Source organism: Macaca fascicularis, chromosome 9 (assembly GCF_037993035.2).
Source record: "Macaca fascicularis isolate 582-1 chromosome 9, T2T-MFA8v1.1".
Classification (NCBI taxonomy): Eukaryota; Metazoa; Chordata; class Mammalia; order Primates; family Cercopithecidae; genus Macaca; species Macaca fascicularis.
Genome location: NC_088383.1, coordinates 12616858 through 12638412, shown reverse-complemented (window position 1 = coordinate 12638412; position 21555 = coordinate 12616858). Strand labels below are relative to the sequence as shown.

The window sequence follows — 21555 nt, the reverse complement described above, 5'->3', positions numbered from 1 at the left end:
CCGGCACGCCCCGCCCCGGCACGCCCCTCCCCACTACGCCACGCCCCGGCACGCCCCGCCCCCACGAGGCCCTCCCCCGGCTCGCCCCGCCCCCCAGGGTGAAAGGCGCGCATTGAAAACCCGCAGGCCAGCTCTTGGGGTTGTTTGACAACGCCTGTGGGAAAGTTTAAGCGAGGGGACAAGTAGGATGATTTCTTTTTGCACCAACACCAGGAATGTGGCGTTTGCCTGCATTGGGAAAACGAGCATCGGGGTGAGTGGCGCTGCACTGTTACCAACCCCTCCCCTACCTGCCTAGGAAACGCCCGGGGCCTGGAGGGCTAGCACGTGGGGGGCCTGGCTGCCCCGACGTTGACTTTTTAATGCTTGTGTCCTCTCATCCAGACGCTGGGGTCCACACTTTACGTTTCTGCCACCAGGTGGCTGGAAATGGAAAATAAGTTCATAAACAAAATAAAGTTAAATTTCTAGAACACCTGAGCCCGACCTCGCAGTCATGCCAAGTGCCTCCGAAGAGGCCGAGCACGGGGGTCGCAGAGCCTGATCAAAGGGACCGCCCTCAGGGCCTAGGGTTACTGCTGGTCTCTTACTAAGATGACTTTCGCTAGCTGGGAGGAGATGAGGAGGCCCCACTCCACAGGGGAGCTGGAGCAAGAGGGAACTGATACACGGGGTTTGGGGAAGACGAAGGAGCTCCGAGAGCACTCCGAACCTGGACTGCGCAGATGAAAATGGAAAGGCGGCCGGGCGCGGTGGCTCACGCCTGTAATCCCAACACCTTGGGAGGTTGAGGCAGGTGGATCACCTGAGGTCAGGAGTTCGAGAACAGCCTGACCAACATGGTGAAACCCGTCTCTACTAAAAATATAAAAAATTAGCTGGGCGTGGCTGCGGGCGCCTGTAGTCCAAGCTACTCGAGAGGCTCAGACACGAGAATCGCTTGAACCCGGGAGGCGGAGGTTGCAGTGAGCCGAGATTGTGCCACTGCCCTCCAGCCTGGGCGACAGAGTGAGACGCCGTCTCAAAAAAAAAATGGAAAGGCTCAGAGGCCACTTCCACCTGCTGCTACATATGATTTAATAATAACAGGTCACTCTTTGTGGAGCCCCACTCTGCCAGTGCCTGTACTTATGCCGTCTCTTTGGATGTTTGGGGTAGTCCAGGCAGGTATCATTTTCCCAGTTCCCACCAATTTCACCAGCCCTGTTTGCACCAGGCCCAGAGTCAGGACGGGGTGGAAGTCAGATGAAGGATGGCACTGTGGATGGAGGGTACCCTCTCATCTGAAGTCCTAGGCCTGCGTTCCCATTCCTTTGATGTCTGGTTCCTCCCTGGATTTCTTTCAGAGCCTGCAGCCCCAGTTTGAGCGTGGTTAGCAAAGAGGGACATGCAGGTGGACGGCCACTGCGTTCGTTACCCAGGTAGAAGTCGATAGAACTTACTGAATCTTGAGTCCTTCCTCAAGCAGTGCAGGACTCTTTTCAGATTCAGGCTGCTTTTCAAATTCTGGCCTCCTCTGCTTCTAATTAACTTCTGTAGGGGCTGCCGTTCTTTCCTCTGTCTTGTTCACTGCCTTTCTAATCTATTTTCCACGCAGGCCTTCTCCCTGACACAATTTGATTTCCAGGTGGCTAGCAGGCTTCTCTCTGGCTTTGATTTCTCCACTTCTTTCCTGTGCTACATGTCTTTGCTGCGCAGATGTGTCTTTGCTGCCTTTTCACATTTCCTTTAAAGACCCGCAGATGCCTGATGGAACATTGCAGAAATAATGCAGGATGAAAACACGGTTCTGGGGAGGCTGATATCTCAGGCTTGATGTGGGAATGAATGAAGGAAGACTTAGACCTCCTCAGGGCTCAGGGAAAGAAACGTGAAGTACAGATTTTCAGCTTCTTATGGAGTGGTTTTTGAACTTTTATTTATTTATTTATTTATTTATTTATTTTTCACTACTATTTTTTTATTTTAGGCCCTTCTAAGGTAGACATGTAATGACATGGTTCAGCGGTGCAATGGGGAAGATGGAGGGGCTTACTTTCAGTGAGAGCCCTGGGGCATGTGACATGATCAGATTCCAGCTTCCCACCCTCATCCTCCACTCCACATCTGTCCCCGCAAGCCTCGCAAAGCCAAAGGAGGATCAAGTACCCATAAACCAGAAAGGTTTCACATTTTCATTGGTCCACACAGCTGCAGATGCTTGGCTATGTTCTGGTTTTATTTTTCTGTGTTTTATTAATAATCCACCAGTCATTACCCAAGTGCCACTTGCAGACTTAAATGTTTTCACAAGGATGCAGACCTCGAGTTGGGTGAAAATTAGTTTAGAAGCTAAATGGAGGTGTGGGGGTGAAATGAACGTCCTTTGCTCCCCACTTGGCATGGAGTTTTGAGTTTGCTCATATGCCTTAAACAAAACAGACTCGGCCGGGTATGGTGGCTCACACCTGTAATCCCAGCACTTTGGGAGGCTGAGGTGGGCGGATCACCTGAGGTCAGGAGTTCGAGAACAGCCTGGCCAACATGGTGAAACCCCGCCTCTACTAAAAACACAAAAATTAGCCATGTGTGGGGGCCCGTGCTTGTAATCCCAGCTACTTGGGAGGCTGAGGCAGGAGAATTGCTTGAACCTGGGAGGCAGAAGTTGCAGTGAGCTGAGATTGCACCACTGCACTCTAGCCTAAGTGACAGTGCAAGACTCTGTCTCAAGAAAAAAAAAAAAAAAATCAAAACAGTAACTTCAGGTAGGGTCTGGAAGAGGTGTGTAAACTGATGAAGAGGTACACGTTTCATGGGATCCTGGTTACAGATAACACTTTAAATGAGCTTGGAAAGTTAAAGGATGCTGATAGTGATAGTGATAGAGACTGTCCTGGGGGTAACAAGTCGCTTGGCAGGGGAATGTTTAATGTTGGATTCATTAACTGCTGTTAAAGAAGGACAGCTGTGGGGCAGCTGCAGAAACCAGACCGCTAATCACCATTCATGGTCCCTCAATGAGGACGGAGCAGGAGACCAAGGATCAAGCCAAGTCCCAAAGCCACAGCAGGGGCTGGTACCCACTCACCCCTATCTTCTACACCTCCTGCATCTGCATCTGATGTGATTTCGCTCTATGTCTCCACCCAATCTCATCTTGAATTGTAGCTCCCATAATTCCCATGTGTTGTGGGAGGGACCCAGTGGGAGACAATTGAATCGTGGGGGCAGTTCCCTCATACTGTTCTCATGGTAGTGCATAAGTCTCACAAGATCTGATGGTTTTATAAGGGGAAACCCCTTTTGCTTGGTTCTCATTCTCTCTTCTCTGCCGCCATGTAAGATGTGCCTTTTGCTTTCTGCCATGATTGTGAGGCCTCTCCAGCCACGTGAAATTGTGAGTCCATTAAACCTCTTTTTATTTATAAATTACCCATTCTTGGGCATATCTTCATTAGCAGCATGAAAATGGACTAATACAGCATCTTAGCTACATGCCCCACATCTCATAATAATTTTAATCCTGCAACACAAAGAGAAGGTTCAGTTACATTTCAATAATTGAGGAAGAGGCCATGCATGATGGCTCACACCTGTAATCCCAGTGCTTCAGGAGTGTCAGGAGGGAGACTCACTTGAGGCCAGGAGTTTGAGACCAGCCTGGGCAATACAGCAAGACCCCAACTCTACAAAATACAAAAAAAAAATTGCTGGGCATGGTGGCCTGTGCCTGTAATACCACTTACTTGGGAGGCTGTGTGAGGAGGATGGCTTGAGCCCAGGAGTTTGAGGTTACAGTGAGCTGTGATTGTGCCACTGCACTCCAGCCTGGGTGACAGAGCAAGGCCCTGTCTCTAAAAAATAATAATTCAAGAAGAAAGGAAAAGTAGTTGCCATTCTGACATTGATCAGGTTAACCTTCAATCAAATGGAACATTCTACCATTAAGAGTGATACTTGCTTGAACATTCCAGAGAGCCTCTGCAGAAGAGTTCCTGTAGTGGTGGTGGGGTGAGGAGACGGGAGGGTATTTTGCTTGACTGGAAGGAGGGGAATGACTTCATACTTGGTCAGTGAGAGAAGGGGATGGGACAGGTTCAGCTCTTGGTAGTTACTATATTACTAGGTTGATGACCTTAGCACGTTACCTCTGAGCCTGTTGCCTTGTCTGTCAAATGAGAATAAAAATACTATCATTCATTCATTTCAAAGAATATTTCTTGAGCCTATTATGTGCCAGGTACAGATCTACACACTGGGGTTATTGCAGGGACAAAAACAAGTCCTTGCTCTCAGAAGGCTTGAGTTCTAGTGCAGGGAAGCAGAAAATAAGCAGAGTGGATGATGTGTCAGATGGTGAGGGATGCTCTGAAGAACCATGGAGCAGATCAGGGGCCGAGGGAGGGGGATGCGACCCTATTGCAAGGTGGGGGAGTTGGGGAAGTGTTGATAAATTGATGGCTGAGCAGAGACCAGAGGAAGCGAGGGAGTGAGTCACACAAGTATCTGGGGCCAGAGCCACCCAAGCAGCAGGAACAAGCACAGATGCTGAGAAGCAGGAGGACCCAGTAAGGTCAGGGAACAGCAAGAGGTCAGGGTGGGTGAGCAGAGGGAAGGAGGATGGGTGTTTGGCCTGTTCACTCTGAGCGAGAGAGGGAACTACAGAAAGTTTTAGAAAGGGTGGGACATGACCCGACTTACGTGTTCAAATTATTCTCCTGAATGATGCCTTGTTAAAAACAAACTGTAGGTGGCAAAGACCTGAAACCAAGAGACGATCTGCACGGAAATGGCACTCATCCACATGACAGTCGATGGTCTTGGATAGAGTGGCATTGGTGGGGTGCATGTGAGCAGTCGATTCTACATATACTTTGAAGGTGGAGCACATCTAGAATCTACAGGATTTGTAGATGGATTGGGTCTAGAGTGGAAGGAGAGGAGTCAAGGATGGACTCTTAAGTATTTTGACCTGAGCTACTTATTTTTGCCACAGGATCCTTGGGGTGTTGCTTTGCCATCCAGAAACCTCTGTGGCCAGTGGCACCTTTGCCTGAGTTTTTCTCAGGCCTGCTGGGCTCTTTCTGCTCACTCAGCCTGGCAGGCTGCACTCAGCTCATGCTACTGGCCTGGATCCCACATCTGCCAAGGGCAGTCCAGGTGTGAAGCAGCAAGGGGTACATGAACGAGCACGCACAGGGTCCGGCCATTGTGCACAGCCAAGCACGCTGGCTACTGCAGTGGGGTGGGCAGCTCCAGGCACCAGCACAGGTGCCAGCTCCCTGTGAGGCTGTGGCTAGACTAGGTGTAACATAGGTGGCTTCCACTGTAAGCATCAGGAAACATGGTGGCATCTGGAAGCTTGGAGACACCAGGAACTGCAGAGCCCCGGCCTGGGGAGCTCCTAGGTTTAACTTCCTGAAGGGCCGCAGATGGTCTCGCCTTCTTTCTTCTCTCCTTCTTGTTGCCTGCAATATGGTGAACGGGGGTAGGGGGGAAGCAGGGGTGTGTGTTTCAGCCTTGTTTGTGTTACAGCTCTTTCAGTCCTGCCATTCAGTGGGTCCTGAGTTCTTGTCCCGTGTCCAGGAAGAGTGAGGTACGTGGACAACTAGAGGGTGAACAAAGCAAATAGGTGCTTTATTGAGCATCAGTATACCTCTCAGGAGACTTGAAGTGGGTAACTCCTTTCCGCAGATAGGTTGACCCGTTGTTTGTGAAGCCCTCAGCAGAGAGGAGACCTGGAGTGGGTAGCTCCTATCTGCAGGAAGATTGTCCTGTGATCTGCTGGGGCCTGGCTGAGTCTGGGACTTTTTGGACTTCAGAGGGGAGGAAGTGTGTGCTGAGTGGTCCATGGGCGGCCATGGGTAGGCCCAGAAAAAGCACCATAAGTTCTTGCTCCCATCCACAGAACGGATAGCCTGGGCCCCAGGCTTCAGGCCATCCCTGGCTTGAAAGTGGGGTTTCACCAGGGACCCACTTATTTCCACCCAGGAACCTGCCTGTCTCCTGCTGCCATCAACCTGCCATCCATGGCATCCACCACACCCAGACTGTTTGTGCTAAGGGGCGCCTGCCAGCCTGCACTGAGCTGCCCTCAGCCCTCCTTAGCCTCCCTCCCGTACCCTGTCAGTGCTCAAAGTCTGGAGGAGGCTGAGGTGGCAGGAGGCTGGCATGTTAGCACTGCCCTGAGCACTCACACACTTGGCCAGGTCATGACAGTGCCTGGGCTTGGTCTCAACTTTGCTCCAAAATTGAAGTGGGCACCAGGAGCAGGGAAAAGCCAGGCAGCAGCAGCAGGCACTTTTGAGCCGGCAGGGACAGGGGACTTCCCAGGCTCCTGAGAGCACAGGGATGCCTGGGTCTGCAGCTGTGGCTGGGCAGATGCAGCTGTGCCCAGGAGGGCAGGGCCCTGGCCCCTTCAGCTTGGAAGGGGGCATGGGTCCCTCCTATTCCCAGCTCCCTCTGGCTCTGTGGAGCATGCAGCCCCAGCTGCACGTCCCCTGCTGCAGCCAGCGTCTTAGCAGCAGCTGCTCCAGGTGGGCCGCTGCTGCCATCATTTTTATACCAAAAGTTACGATTATTATATGATGTGTAAAGTGAGATAGAATCGTGTTGATGAGCCAGGCTCAGATCCTGGCCTCACCACTTACTTGCTTTGTGATCTTGAGCATTTTACTTAACCTCTCTGTCTCAGTTTTTTGCCTGTAAGATGGTGATGGTAACACCACCTACCTCATGAGTGAGTTAATAAATGTAAGTAGCTTAGAACTGTGCCAGGGCAAGTTCGATAGAAATGTTTGCTATCGTAACCTAACCCGTGTTGGTCTGCTTACTGCTCAAAAGCCAGACTCGAGAGACAAGGGTTGGTGGGGAGGAAGGCAGGTTTATTCAGAGAGCCAGCAAAATCAAGAAGATGGTGGACTAGCATCCTAAAGTACCATCTTAAGTCAGTGCAACTTTGGGGCTCTTTTTATGTTAAGGGCAGAGAGAAGAGGAAGGGGTTGGTACCAAGGTGTGACTGACAACCACAGACACGTGGGTACAAGCAAGGGTCCCAGGAGGTTGGGAACTTCGTTGTCCTTGGTCAGGTCACAATGCTCCTATAAATTTTTAATAAAACTTAGATGTTTATGACCTTTCCCTTTCATTTCAGAGTTAGTTTTGAAAACAACATGACTGCTGTTTTTACATATTATCTCAGTGCTTCAAAATCATCCTAGACTATGTGCAGGAATGGATGAAGGCCTGTTAAACAAAGTAGAGTTAGTTACGTTAGCTCTTTCGCTGTTTCACTGTTACGCTATTGGTATATTAAATGTTACATAATGTATGCATGTACATTGATATAGTTTGGATGTTTGTCCCCACCCAAATCTCATGTTGAAATGTAATACCCGGCCGGGCGCAGTGGCTCAAGCCTGTAATCCCAGCACTTTGGGAGGCCGAGACGGGCGGATCACGAGGTCAGGAGATCGAGACCATCCTGGCTAACCCAGTGAAACCCCATCTCTACCAAAAAATACAAAAAATTAGCCGGGCAAGGTGGCAGGCGCCTGTAGTCCCAGCTAGTCAGGAGGCTGAGGCAGGATAATGGTGTGAACCTGGGAGGCGGAGCTTGCAGTGAGCTGAGATCGGCCACTGCACTCCAGCCTGGGCAACAGAGCAAGACACTGTCTCAAAAAAAAAAAAAAAAAAGAAATGTAATACCCAATGTGGGAGGTGGGACCATGGGTGTGGGTCCCTCATGAATGGCTTGGGCCATCCCTTGGTGATGCGTACGCTCTCTGAGTTCACGCAAGAACTGGTTGTTTAAAAGCGCGTGGCACCTCCTCCCCAAGTCTCTCTCTCTTGCTTCCGCTTTCACCAGGTGACATGCCTACTCTCCCTCACCTCCTGCCATGATTGGAAGCTTCCTGAGGCCTCCCTAGAAGCTGAGCAGAGCCAGCACCATGCTTCCTGTACAGCCTGCAGAACTGTGAGCCAATTAAACCTCTTTTCTTCATAAAATACCCTACCTCGGGTATGTCTTTATTGCAGTGCAAGAACAGCCTAGTACATACATGGATACATAATATGAGCTGGCACATCACAGAAACCGAGCAAATGTTTATCTGTTATTATGATGATTATAAAACATAATTTAATACAGTGTCAAAATAAGTAGAAGTTGTTTTAGGTAACCTCCCTGTGCATTTCTGTGTGTCTTAGTTGGAACTTCCCTGGGTTCTGGGTGACTTTATGTTGCATTTCCCCTCCTCAATCCCCTCCCCACCCCCAGTGATATCCTCAGTCCTTCCTCTGCAGCCCCACCCCAGCAGGGGCGTCTTCTCTTCCGTTCCCCAAGTGAAATGCAGCTTGGTCGGGAGTTGGAGAATCACAGTCTAAGGAACCCCTGCGTCTGGACTGAGTTCTTGCTCCTGGATCTCTCTGTCTGAGTCATGTCTTTACTCCCCAAAGTTGAGAGGTCCCAGGGCAAACCCACCCTCTGTGCTCACCTGTTCACACTTTGATCCTGTGGCCAGCTAAAGCCACGCAGGCTCAAAGCTTTTGTCTCCCCTTGAGTGCCTTTCTGACTCATGCCTTCCCCCTCAATGGGGGGGGGCCTCGCCACCCTAGGAGTTGGCTGGGGTGTTTTCCAAACAACATGCGGCCCTCCTTCCCTCTATGTCTCGCTTCTGTATCCCATTAAGACAATTGCCACAGCCTCCTCATTTGGCCTCTCTGCGTCCAGCCTCTCTCCTCTAAGCCCTGCTGTGACCACATTCACCTTCTGGGAGCATTTCTCTCCACCCCATTGATGCCTGCCTTGCTGCAGCCACCACAGTCTCACCTGGCAGCTGCAGAAGCCTCCTAATGGATATCCCAGAGCTACCCATGTCCCCCCAGGGCATCCTCCACGCTGTGCCCAGAGTGTTGTTTCTAAATTGCAGATGGGATCAAGTTGTTCCCTAGCCCCCTATGGCACTGAACGCCCAGGCTCCTTGCCATGCACGTGACAGGGGCCCTTTTGTCTCTGAGCATCCCCTGCCACCCTCTTCCTTGCTCCTACCCTCCCCTCACACCAGCCTTCTTCTAGTCCTTTTTTTTTTTTACTTTATTGAGATATAATTGACAAACAAAAATGGCACAGATTCAAGGAGTACAGTGTGATTTTTTTTTTTTTTTTCAGGGTCTCACTCTGTCACCCAGGCTGGAGTGCAGGGGTTGCAATTTCAGCTCACTGCAACTTCTACCTCCCGGGTTCAAACAATCCTCCCACCTCAGCCTCCAGGGTAGCTGGGACCACAGGCATGTGCCACCACGCCTGGCTAATTTTTGTACTTTTTGTAGAGATGGAGTCTTGCTATGTTGCCCAGGCTGGTCTCAGACTCCTGGCCTCAACCAATCCACCTGCTTCGGCCTCCCAAAATGCTGGGATTATAGGTATGAGCCACCGCACCCAGCCACAGTGTGACATTTTGATAAATTGTATACCCAATTTATCAAAATGTCACAATCAGGCTAATTAACATACCCATCACCTTGTGTAGTTGCTATGTTTTGTGTGTTATGAGAACACTTAAGATCTCTTCTCTTAGCAAATTTCAAGTATACCATTCAGTATTATTCACTATGGTCACGGGGCTGCATGTTAGATCTTCAGAACTTATTCATCCTGCATAACTGGGACTTTGTACCCTTTGACCAACGTCTCCCAACCCCTCGTTCCTAGCTCCTGGCAACACTTTCCAGTCTCCTGAGCTCTGCATACTCCTTCCTCCTTCAGGGCCTTCACACAAGCATGGAAGGTTCATCTCCCAAGACTTTACTCCACATCACTCATGTACCTTTCGGGTCTCAGTTCCCATGTCATTTTCTTGGCGAGGACTTCTCTAACTTCCAATCTCAATTAAGTTCCCAGCCCCTCATTATTCTCTAATAGGATTCTGGGTTTTTCTTTCCTTCCTCTGTCTAATTATTATTTTAAATCAGGTATTAATTTTTCTTTTTTTTTTTTGAGATGGAGTTTCACTTTTGTTGCCCAGGCTGGAGTGCAGTGGCTCAATCTCGGCCCACTGCAACCTCTGCCTCCCAGGTTCAAGCCATTCTGCTGCCTCAGCCTCCCGAGTAGCTGGGACTACAGGCACCCACCACCATGCTTGACTAATTTTTTGTATTTTAGTTGGCCACCATGTTGGCCAGGCTGGTCTCGAACTCCTGACCTCAGGTGATCCACCCATCTTGGCCTCCCAAAGTGCCGGGATTACAGGCGTGAGCCACTGTGCGCTGCCAGGTATTGCTTTGTATGTGTGCATATTTCTTTATCGTCTGTCTCCTGACTCTGCTGTAAGTTCTGTGGCAGCAGGACCCACGTGTGTTTTTCTCACCACTGTGTACCCAACGCCTTGCACCTGGCACAGATAGCCACACTCCTATGTGTTGAATGACACTGTTGAATACATAAAAGAATATGTGAGCTCACTTCTCTGCTCAAACACCCTCTCTGGTTCCTGCTATGTCACCTGGAGAAACACAGATTGTTTAGTTTGATACATAAGGCCCCCACCTTTCTTTCAAATCCAATTCACATTATCACCCTTCACAACTCCATACTTTGGAAACACAAACCTCCTTATATTTTATCTGTAGGTCCTGCACTTTTCTGCCTTGATAACATGATTTTGCTGCTGCTTAAACTATTTCATGAATGGATGAATGACCCTAAATCAGGCCCAGTCTTCAGCCCACATCAAAGGCCACATCCAGGGAGCCTCTTCAGATGCTCTCCCTGCTGGAATTAATTCTACCTTCTTCCCCGTTCCTAACATATTTGCTGTGGCAAGGAAAGGCATTTGTTGCTTTCTGCCATCTTTAAGTTTCTTTCTGCACGTCTCTTCTTCCCTGTTAAACCACAAGTTTCTTGAGGGCAGGATCAATGCTCTAGTTACTTTTGTGTCTGCCACTGCAGTGCTTCAGACGCAGCAGGTGCTGTTTGTAAGCAGATAAAAATTGCTTATGCAGTGTGGATTCAAAGTGATGTTTCAAAGACCTGAAATAGTAGTTCCCTCTAGAGACACACGGGGGTGACCTAAACAAGCAAAGCTGCACTGGACTCCACCCGTGTGGATTCGTGTCTAAGCTGTTTTGAAGATGATGGGGCTTCTTTGAATTGTGTCTCACAGGAAAGAAATGTAAAGGATGATTGAATGGGCCACATAAGAGAGTAAGTACATCAAATGCAGAGACAGCCTCCCTTCAGAGAGAAAAGGCGACACGTGCTTTCTCTGAGCCAGGGCCCTGTGACCACAGATGTGGATGTAATACTGCAATCCTGGACCTTCCAGGGAGGAAGGGCTGGAGGCGGAAGGGCTGGAAGCGGAAGGGCTGGGGGCCGCAGGGGGTGCCTTTCCAGCTCTCCCCACCGACCCTATTTGCGGAGAAATTGCCATTTAGATGAGAAAATGCTGAAATGTATGTTTGGAACAGGCAATAGGATTTCAATTCCCCCATCAGATACTCAGATTTTTTTTTTTTCTTAAAGTACATGTGGTATTTTGAAGATGTGTCTTACATATAATAAAAACTCTTATCGGCCGGGTGCAGTGGCTCACGCCTGTAATCCCAGAACTTTGGGAGGCCCAGGCAGATGGATCACCAGGTCAGGAGATGGAGACCATCCTGGCTAACATGGTGAAACCCTGTCTCTACTAAAAACACAAACATTAGCCAGGCGTGGTGGCGGGCGCCTGTAGTCCCAGCTACTCGGGAGGCTGAGGCAGGAAAATGGCGTGAACCCGGGAGGCGGGGCTTTAGTGAACCGAGATCACACCACTGCACTCCAGCCTGGGCAACAGAGCGAGACTCCATCTCAAAAACATAAACAAAAACAAACAAACAAACAAAAATCTCTTACCATTCTCTTTTAATTGCAGGTGGGTTGGTGGCAAATCTCTTTCATTAGTCTGCTTGAATTAGAGTTTTATTTCTATTTTTGAATGTAATCTTTCTTTCTTTCTTTTTTTGTTCGTTTTCGGAGACAGGGTCTCATTCCGTCGCCCAGGTTGGAGAGCAGTGGCATGATCATGGCTCACTGCAGCCTTGACCTCCTGGACTCAGGTGATCCTCCCACCTCAGCCTCCTGAGTAACTGGGACTATATAGGCATTGACCACCATGCCTCGCTAATTTTAAAATTATTTTTGCAGAAAGGAGATTCTCACTATGTTGCCCAGGCAAGTCTCAAACTCCTGGGCTTAAGCAATCTTGTCATCTCAGCCTCCCAAAGTGCTGGGATTATAAGCATGAGCCACTGAGCCCGGTCATCTTTCTCTTTGTAATGATGGGACATTATGTGGGAAATGGGCTGTGACAGCTTCATCAGCTGGGCTAAATGGAGTTTTAAAAATTCTCAGTCTAAATGCGCAAAGCAGTAAATATAATTAACACAAGGCTGTCTATACAACAGTAGCCACATTTGCTGCTACCTGGGGCACTCTGACAGGCTGAATTTACATGTGTCAAGCCACGACTTTCCTGACACCTGTTTGCTCTCTGCGCTCCTGTAAGACATTTCCATTTTAGAATTTCCATGTTTATTTATTTGAACAAACTGAACTTCATGTTGAACAAACTGAAGAAGTTGGCGAAATTCAAAGGCATGTAGTGAACAAGTGTAAGGTGAAATTTCAAGTGGCTGACAAGGTTGAAATATAAACTCCTTCTTTCTTTTCTCCACCTGTCCACCCACCCAGACGCTTCGTGCTTGAGTGTGTGTGTCTGTACGTAATCGTATATTTGTATAAGTTAAAGACGGGGCTGAGTTTTATGTCTCGGTCAACACAGCACAGCCATAATAACATGTCTTCTCTCCAATCCCCACACGTGCAAATCATGGGCATCCCCAGAAAGTCTTTGAACTTGCACAATCCAGGGAATTGGTCAGGAGGGATGGACCAAGTATAACTAGATTTGGAAAACAGAGGCGCTCCAGTTTCGACATAAATTCCACATATGTTCTAAACATATATATTTTATAACATATAATATAAACGTGGAATAAATTCCACATATGTTCTAAAAGTACATATTTTATAACATATAGTATAAATGTGGAATAAGATAGCGTAGTGCTTTGTAACCTGCTTTTCCCCCAGTGCATTATTAATCCTTCCATGACACTAAATGGTACAACTGTGTGATAAAATAGTGTGATGCCTTTCAGGTCATTTGTAGGAAATATTTCCTACCTCAGTGGACAAACTTTTACATAAATCTCTCTGCACGTCTCTGATCTTTCTCTTGGATGAATTCCTGGAAGTGCTGTTGCTGGGTGAAAGGATAGGAACACAGTTGATAGCTTCTAAGTGTTTTTAAGAGAAAGGGTGTGACTGGCTTAGAAATTACCTATTGGCCGGGTGTGGTGGCTCACACTTGTAATCCTAGCACTTTGGGAGGCTGAGGTAGGAGGATCACTTGAACCCAGAAGTTCGAGACCAGCCTTGGCAACATGGCGAAACCTTGACTCCATAAAAAAATACAAAAATTAGCCGGGGTATGGTGCACGCACCTGTGGTCCCAGCTACCCAGGAGGCTGAGGCGGGAGAATCACCTGAAACCAGGGAGGTCGAGGCTGCAGTGAGCTGTGATCGCGCCACTGCACTCCAGTTTGGGTGACAGAGTGAGATCTTGTCTCAGAAAATAAAATAACCTATTGATGTGGTTGAATTTGCTCCACAAAGATGTCAGTACCCACCGGATGCCTTACACTGTACACGCACGCACAGCCTTTACAATGAACAGCTTTTCAGGCAATTTCAAGACCTCCTCTGCATTTGCAATTATAACTAAGGGAAATGTGGCTGCATTAGTCAGGGTTCTCCAGAGAAACAACCAATAGGAAATGTTTGTATAAAAATATTAAAATATGTTACAAATGTAGAGAAGGAAATTTATTATGGGGAATGTGTTCATGTGATTATGGAAGCTGAGAAATCCCCCGGCTGGCCATCTGGGAGCTGGAGACCTGGGGAGGCTGGTACCGGCGTTCAGCCCGGGTCCAAAGGCCTGAGGGAGCCAGTGGCCTAAGTCCCAGTGGGGGGAATTCCAGGCCGAGGGCAGGAGGAGAGGAAAGAAGACAACCCAGTTCAAGGAGTGAGGCAGGAAAGAAGGGGTGCGTTTTTTCTTCCTCTGTTCTATTTAGGTCCTCAACAGATTGGACGAGGCCCGCCCACGTCGGGGAGACTAATCTAGTTTCCTGAGCCCACTGACTCCAATGCTGGTTTCTTCCAGAAATATCCTCGCAGACACACCCAGAAATAGTGTCAAATCTGGGCACCCAGGCCCAGTCAAACTTACATGTAAAATTAACCATCATGTGGCAGAGATGAGGATGGGCAGAGGGAACAGAACAGGAAAATCTCAGAATCACTGCAGCCGTGCTGGGCTGGTTAACCTTTCCCGGCATTCCACAGATTGGTTAGCATTAACTCCGGCGAAAGACCCATGCATTGCAACACTAAGGTCAGATCACCAATGAGTTGAGAAATAGCACCTTACAGAATGCCTCTTTCAGTATTATCCAATCTCAGTTCATTTAAGTCCTTTCATAACATAAGAAATGCGGTCTATAATCCCAACATTTTGGGAGGTCAAGGCAGGAGGATCTTTTAGCCCAGGAGTTAAAGACCAGCCTGGACAATATAGTAAGACCTCATCTCTATAAAAAATAAAAAAGATAGCTTGGTGTAGTGGTGCATACCTGTGACCCCAGCTACCTGGGAGGCTGAGCTGGGAGGATCACTTGAGCCCAGGAGGTAGAGGCTGCAGTGAGCTATGATCATGCCACCGTACTCCAGCCTGGGGGACAGAGTGAGACCCTGTATCTCTCTCTCTCTCTCACACACACACAGACACACACACACACACACACACTCAGAAATATGCTCCTCTTGTCCAAGGGACTGAAGCAGAACGTGGTGTCATCTCCCCTCTCCCAGCTCACAAGAAAGAGGTCTCCTTGCTTGGTCTGCACTATCCTTTGTCTATGAGGAAACTACCTCTGACCTCCATCAGTTAGAAACACGTGCCCTTTTTTCTTTCAGAGGTGTTGCTCATATCCCTCTTTTGCACGGCAACTGTCTTCCTGCCTGCCCACCTTGATTCCCTCATCACCACCACCATCACTGGACCATATAGTGAGATCTCGTCTCTACCAATGACTCTGCCATTCTTGGCATGGAGGAAGGGGAAATGAACTGAGCCTGGAATCCAGACATCTAGATCTGTCTAGATTTGTCTAGAATTGTCTCTAGATTTGTCTACTCACCTGTCAAATGGGAGAGTTAAGCTCCTTGAGATGTTTTCACACAGTTTGATGGGAAGTCCTAGGGCTTCTAAGGAGAAAGCTTAGAACAATGAATTGGAAGGAGGTGGTGCTGAGAGGCCCGAGGGGACAGGTGCCAACCTCAGAGCTGGCCTCAACAGTCCCCCCTTACCTTTCTGATATATTGAGTTCTGTCCTTTTTTTTTTTTTTTTTGAGATGGGGGTCTCGCTATGTTGCTCAACCTGGTTTCAAACTCCTGGCCTCAGGCAATCCTCCTGACTCAGCCTCCCAAGTAGCTGGAATCACAGGCACACACCACCACACTGTCCAAAATTTGTTTGAAGCCTGAGTTCTACCGATTAAATACAAACCAATTTTGAAGGTCATTAAACAAGAAGTGTGGCAGAGGTGGAGGAAGGGCTTTTAGATACGACATTTTAAGATTTTGCATCAGCCTAAAGAAAGGGAAGAGCTTAATTTTTCTCCCAGGGAGCTTCGCATGAGGAGGAAGGAGAGATTTTATGAATGACAGAAACTTACTACGCTGAGTCACTTCTTTCTTTTGTCGGAGATGCATCCTTCAAGGAGAGCTTTCAGCGCTTGTGCACAGCCAAGACTGAGGCTTGGTGTCTGAACGCGTCTCCCCCACTTCCCAGTGATCAGTATTCACTGCCACTCCTGACTTCGCATTTTGGGGCATTTGTCCTCTGTGGGAGGCCCTGATTATTCATCCATTTCCACGACACATGGTGTAGTATGATTAGTGCCTGTTCCGCAGAAGCAGAAACTGGGGTGCAGAAAGGATGAGCCACTGACCTCAAATGGCCCACATTGTCTCTCCGAGCCAGTGCATCAGGATCTGAGCTTCCTAAAAACAGTTCCCTTCTGCCAAGTGCTCCCCTGCCACAGAGAGACTTAGTTCTCTTTTCTGATCTCTTGGTGGCCCCCGGACTGCTTCTTTCTCTTTCTGTTTTCTTTTTCTGGGAAGCCAGTGCGTTATCGTTTGTCAGGCTGTGGGCTGGGAAAGGCGGGGCCTCCGAGTCCAAAGCCCACCTCGTGGGTGCAGGTGAGAGGGTGAGGACACCACTCCTGTGCGGCTGGAGAAAATGAGGAGGTGGTTGTTAAGGTTCACCCTTGTTGCCTGACCCCCATCTCATCGAGCCTAGAGCCCTTTGTTGCCCTGGGGCATCCATATGTTGAAGTAAACGGCATAAACAATGTTACAGAATAATCCAGAAAGAACAAAGCAGGCAGTTGAGTTTCAAGATACTATTTAAACGTATAGGACAGTTCATGACGTGATAGCCCAGGTCTATTTCATTCGCAAGACTTGAGCTTTTAGGAAAAGGATTTTCAAGTTCCAGAGTCTTTTTTTTTTTTTTTTTTTTTGAGACGGAGTCTCGCTCTGTCGCCCAGGCTGGAGTGCAGTGGCGCGATCTCGGCTCACTGCAAGCTCCGCCTCCCGGGTTCACGCCATTCTCCTGCCTCAGCCTCCTGAGTACCTGGGACTACAGGCACCCGCCACCGCACCCAGCTAATTTTTTTTTTTTTTTGTATTTTTAGTAGAGACGGAGTTTCACTGTGGTCTCGATCACCTGACCTTGTGATCCGCCCGCCCTGAAGGGGTCAACATCCTTGTTGCTACTCAACACGGTGTAGTTCTGCCAGGTAAACCACAAAATGCAAAGAATCCACGATGTGAGAGCTGTGTTTCCCATAAATAAGAGATAAAAATAACATCTAGGCTGGGCCCGGTGGCTCATACTTGTAATCCCAGCACTTTGGGAGGCCGAGGGCGCGGATTGCTTGAGGTCAGGAGTTTGAGAGCAGTCTGGCCAACATGGTGAAACTCTATCTCTACTAAAAATACAAAAATTAGGTGTGGTGGCACATGCCTATAATCCCAGTTACTCGGGAGGCTGAGGCAGAAGAATAGCTTGAACCCGGAAGGTGGAGGTTTCAGTGAGCTAAGACTGTGCCACTGCACTTAAGCCTGGGTGACAGAGTGAGACTCCGTCTCAAAAAATAAAAACTGAAAATCTTTTAGACTGCAGAGAACAGAGCGAGACTCTGATGTGGATACCCTACAAAGGGCTTTTCCTCTGGTAGAGTCTGGAAGGGACTAGAAATAAATTTTTTAAAAATTCAAGATCGTGATGAGAAGCCGCTGCACACTCATGAGGATGGTTACTACCAAAAAGACAGAAAATAACAAGTGTTGGTGAGGAACAGAGAAACTGGAACACTCACGCAGCGGTGTTGGGAAGGTAAAATAGTGCAGCCCCTGTGGAAAACAGCACAGCTCTTCCTCAGAAAACTGCACATGGAATTACCACGTGATCCAGCAATTCCGCTTCTGGGTATGGACCCAAAAGAACTGAAAGCAGAGACTCAAAGAGATATTTGTGCCCTGATGTTCATAGCAGCATTATCTGCAATAGCGAAAAGGTAAAGGCAACCCAAATGTTCATTGACAGATGAATGGATAAACAAGCTGTGGTCTAGCCATACAATGGAATATGATTCAACTTTAGAACAGGAAGAAATTCTGCCTCGTGTTACAGCATGGATGAACCCTGAGGACATTATGCTAAGTGAAATAAGCCAACACAAAAAGACAAATGCTATACCATTCCACTTACTGGTTCCCATTCTTGTGGCTGTACCTAAAGTGGTCAAATTCATAGAAACAGAAAGTAGAATGGTGTTGGCCAGGGGCTGTGGGCAGGGGAAATGGAGAGTTGTAGTTTGTTTTTGATGGAGGAGTTTCCCTCTTGTTGCCCAAGCTGGAGTGTGATGGCGCAACCTTGGCCCACTGCAACCAGGTGGCCCACTGCAACTTTGGCCCGCTGCAACTCCACCTCCCAGGTTCAAGCGATCCTCCTGCCTCAGCCTCCTGAGTAGCTGGAATTACAGACGCCTGCCACCATGCCCAGCTAATTTTTGTATTTGTAGTAGAGATGGGGTTTCACCATATTGGCCAAGCTGGTCTCAAACTCCTGACCTCAGGTGATCTGCCTGCCTCATCCTCCCAAGTGCTGGGATTACAGGCGTGAGCCACTGCGTCCAGTCAAGAGTTGTAGTTTAATGGGTACAGAGTTTCGGTTTTGCAAGATGAAAAGATTTCTGGAGATGGATGATGGTGAAGGCGGCACCACGGTGTGAATGTGCTTCGTGCCACTGAACTGTAGACCTCAAAATGGCTGAGATGGTAAATTTTATGCACTATGTGTATTTTACCGCAATTTAAAAACAATTCAACACATACGATTTTTAAAAAGTTCAAGATAGATTTGGGAGGATCTGGGAAAAGCTCAAGTCTTGGAGAAGTCACCTCTGCCAGAGCCAGTGGCATCTGTGCAGATGCCTGGAGGACAGAAGATGGCCCCTCCTCACCCCACCCCTGCAGCAATGGCTTTCCCTTCTGGGAGAGAAGTGGGGACAGGAAAACCCTGATCTGACTGATTCAAAATGACTGGGAAGTCAGTAATATGACTTGGGTTTTCCTGGAAGTGACAAGATTAATTTCCGCTGTCAAGACAGAAATGACATTATCATAGAAAAATACAGAAAACCTACATCTGCATGCTTGAGGTTTGTGACCATAAAACTCACACTCCAGGAGAAAACAGACGAGCACAGAACTGTGGAAACAATATGGCTTTTCCTCAAACAATTAAACAGAATTACTATATGATCCAGCAACTCCACTTCTGGGTACAGACGGAAAAGAATTGAAAGTAGAGGGTCAAGGAGATATTTGTACCCTGATATTCACAGCAGCATTATTCACAGTAGCCAAAAGGCGGAAGCAACCCAGATGTTCATTGACAGATGAACGGATAAACAAAATGTGGTCTATCCATACAATGCACTATTATTCAACCTTGAAAAAGAAGGAAATTCTGCCACATGCTACACCATGGACGATCATAAAACCCACACTTCAGGAGAAACAGAACACACACAAGAAGACAGAGCCACGGCTGGATTTGCCCCCAGCACTCAGGCTTCCTCATAAGATGGCGGCAGCTCAGCCATCTGGCCACTACTTTGAGAGTCACTTCCTTTCTTCAGCTGGTCTCACCCAGGCTGACTTCCTCAGGAAAGCTAACTGGCAAACAGCGTTCTGAGTCCCTGCCAGTACAGACCCTTCCGCATTTTACAGGGTTCAAGTGTTGTAGATTTATCTATGATGGATCCTGACATAAAGTTTGAGATTTTTTGAAATTTGGTCAGAACGTAAGTTTTAAAAAATATATTGTATTTGACTGTATTGCTCGTCCCCTCGTCCCCTCTCCTATTCCTTCTGAAACAAATTATCCTGTTTGTTACCGCAACTGTATCCCACTTATCACTGAGCAGGGCCGCACATATGTTCAAACTGACACTGCTGCCTGGCTATGTTTTTATCTTGCTTTACTATAAAAGTAAGCAAGCCCCTTTCCTGGGGTCACTTCCTGAGTGTTTCTGGGACTATTCAAGGATGCCAGTGTGTCTCACACCCCTATCCTGGCTGTTGCTCACCCTGCTGTTTGCTCCAGCACTCTGAGGTGTGCCTTGGCCACCACCAGCCACGGCTCCCTCCCCTTCCCATGGGAATGCCTCCCACAGTTTCTGGAACAAGGAATTCCAGGGCTCTCACCCAAGTGTGGGCACGGTTCAAGTCAGTGGTAACTTTCAGTGAGACTTTATTTTTAAGAGACTGTTCCACAGAGAATGACAGCACAGACACTGGCCCGGAGCAGTGCTGGGTAAATATTTGCTGAATAAATGAACTACGCTGTCAGCCCACAGGCCTAGAGTGAATGACTCTTTGTCTATCAGGCTTCTGTGAGGCAAGAACCAACTCACCCTTGAACCATCCTAACTTTGACCTAGCAGTCCAGCTCCACTTTCTCACCCGGCGGGGACCAGAAGAAGGAAGTCGTTTTGCTGTTTCTCTTTCTCCCACCTCCCTCTCTGCCTTTGCTTCCTAGCCCCAGCTTGGGTCTCTTCTAGAATGATAGATGGGGAAGGGCCACCCCTTACTCATGCCCAGTGGGCTGCCAAGTAGACACTAAGAGGATTCAGTGGCCCAAACTTGGCCCATTCCAAGTAATTCAGTTGTGTGCACACTGTGGCACCTGCCAGACAGGCACGGCCAGCCCAAGAGCTTCCACAGCCTCCGGGGTAGCAGGAGGTGAGGCTCCTTCCCCCAGGGAGAATCAACAACTCACATAACAAAACACAACAACAACAACAAACAGAAATGACCTCCTCCCCCATTCATCACCAAAACATTGTGCTTTGGTTCCTGCCAAGTGTCCTCCAAACCCAGGCAAAGAAAAGAGGCAGTCTTGAGACTCAGAGCCTCAGAGAACCCTCTGAAGTTTGTTTTTTTTTTTTTTTTTTTTTTTTTTTTTTTTGAGACGGAGTCCTGCTCTGTGCCCCAGGCTGGAGTGCAGTGGCGCGATCTCGGCTCACTGCAAGCTCCGCCCCGCCGGTTTCACACCATTCTCCTGCCTCAGCCTCCCAAGTAGCTGGGACTACAGGCGCCCGCCACCTCGCCCGGCTAATTTTCTTGTATTTTTAGTAGAGACGGGGTTTCACCGTGTTAGCCAGGATGGTCTCGATCTCCTGACCTCGTGATCCGCCCGTCTCGGCCTCCCAAAGTGCTGGGATTACAGGCTTGAGCCACCGCGCCCGGCCAACCCTCTGAAGTTTTAAACCACCAAAGTCAGCTTCTCAGCGAACAGCATCTCCCAAACAAGGGGGCATGTTTTAGCTTTACACAGTTTTCTTTTGTACAGAGATTAGGGGGCAGAAGGGGTGGGGGTTCTTGCCTTGTTGCCCAGGCTGGTCTCGAACTCCTGACCTCAAGTGATCTGATCCTCCCGCCACAGCCTCCCAAAGTGCTGATTGCAGGCGTGAGCCACCATGTTGACTGAGCTTCCCACTTTGCACACCAGGCACCACAAGGTGATTTTCCCAAAGCAGAGGCAGTTCTGCCTGGAAGGGAGGATTCCAGTGTCCCTCCAGGATGTTCAGTGACAGTTTAGGCCTCACTGGGCCCCTTCTTTCTCCCTCTTTCCCTCCTGTGGGCACTTTGCTGCTGTCTTTGTGAGGTGGGGTGCAGGCACACTGCAGAGAAGCTGCAGCTCCCTGTCTGGTCCTGTGAAGTGGGGCCTGCTGTGTCTTTGATCTTGACTGGCTCCTCCTACCCCAGTTCCCCAGATCAGTTCAGCTCAGGGTCCAGATTTAGCTATGACCTGCCCCTCTCACTGGCTCCCCGC

General features: G+C 48.6%; 1 long non-coding RNA gene across 1 annotated transcript in view; it reads left to right on the top strand.

The window, feature by feature from the left end:
• Positions 1-78: 78 nt before the first annotated feature.
• LOC135965013 (uncharacterized) overlaps positions 79-21555 on the top strand; it is a 103502-nt gene continuing 82025 nt past the window's right edge. The window contains exons 1-2 of the long non-coding RNA XR_010577832.2: positions 79-253; positions 7847-7954. This is a non-coding gene — a long non-coding RNA (uncharacterized lncRNA). The remainder of the gene's footprint in view (positions 254-7846; positions 7955-21555) is intronic.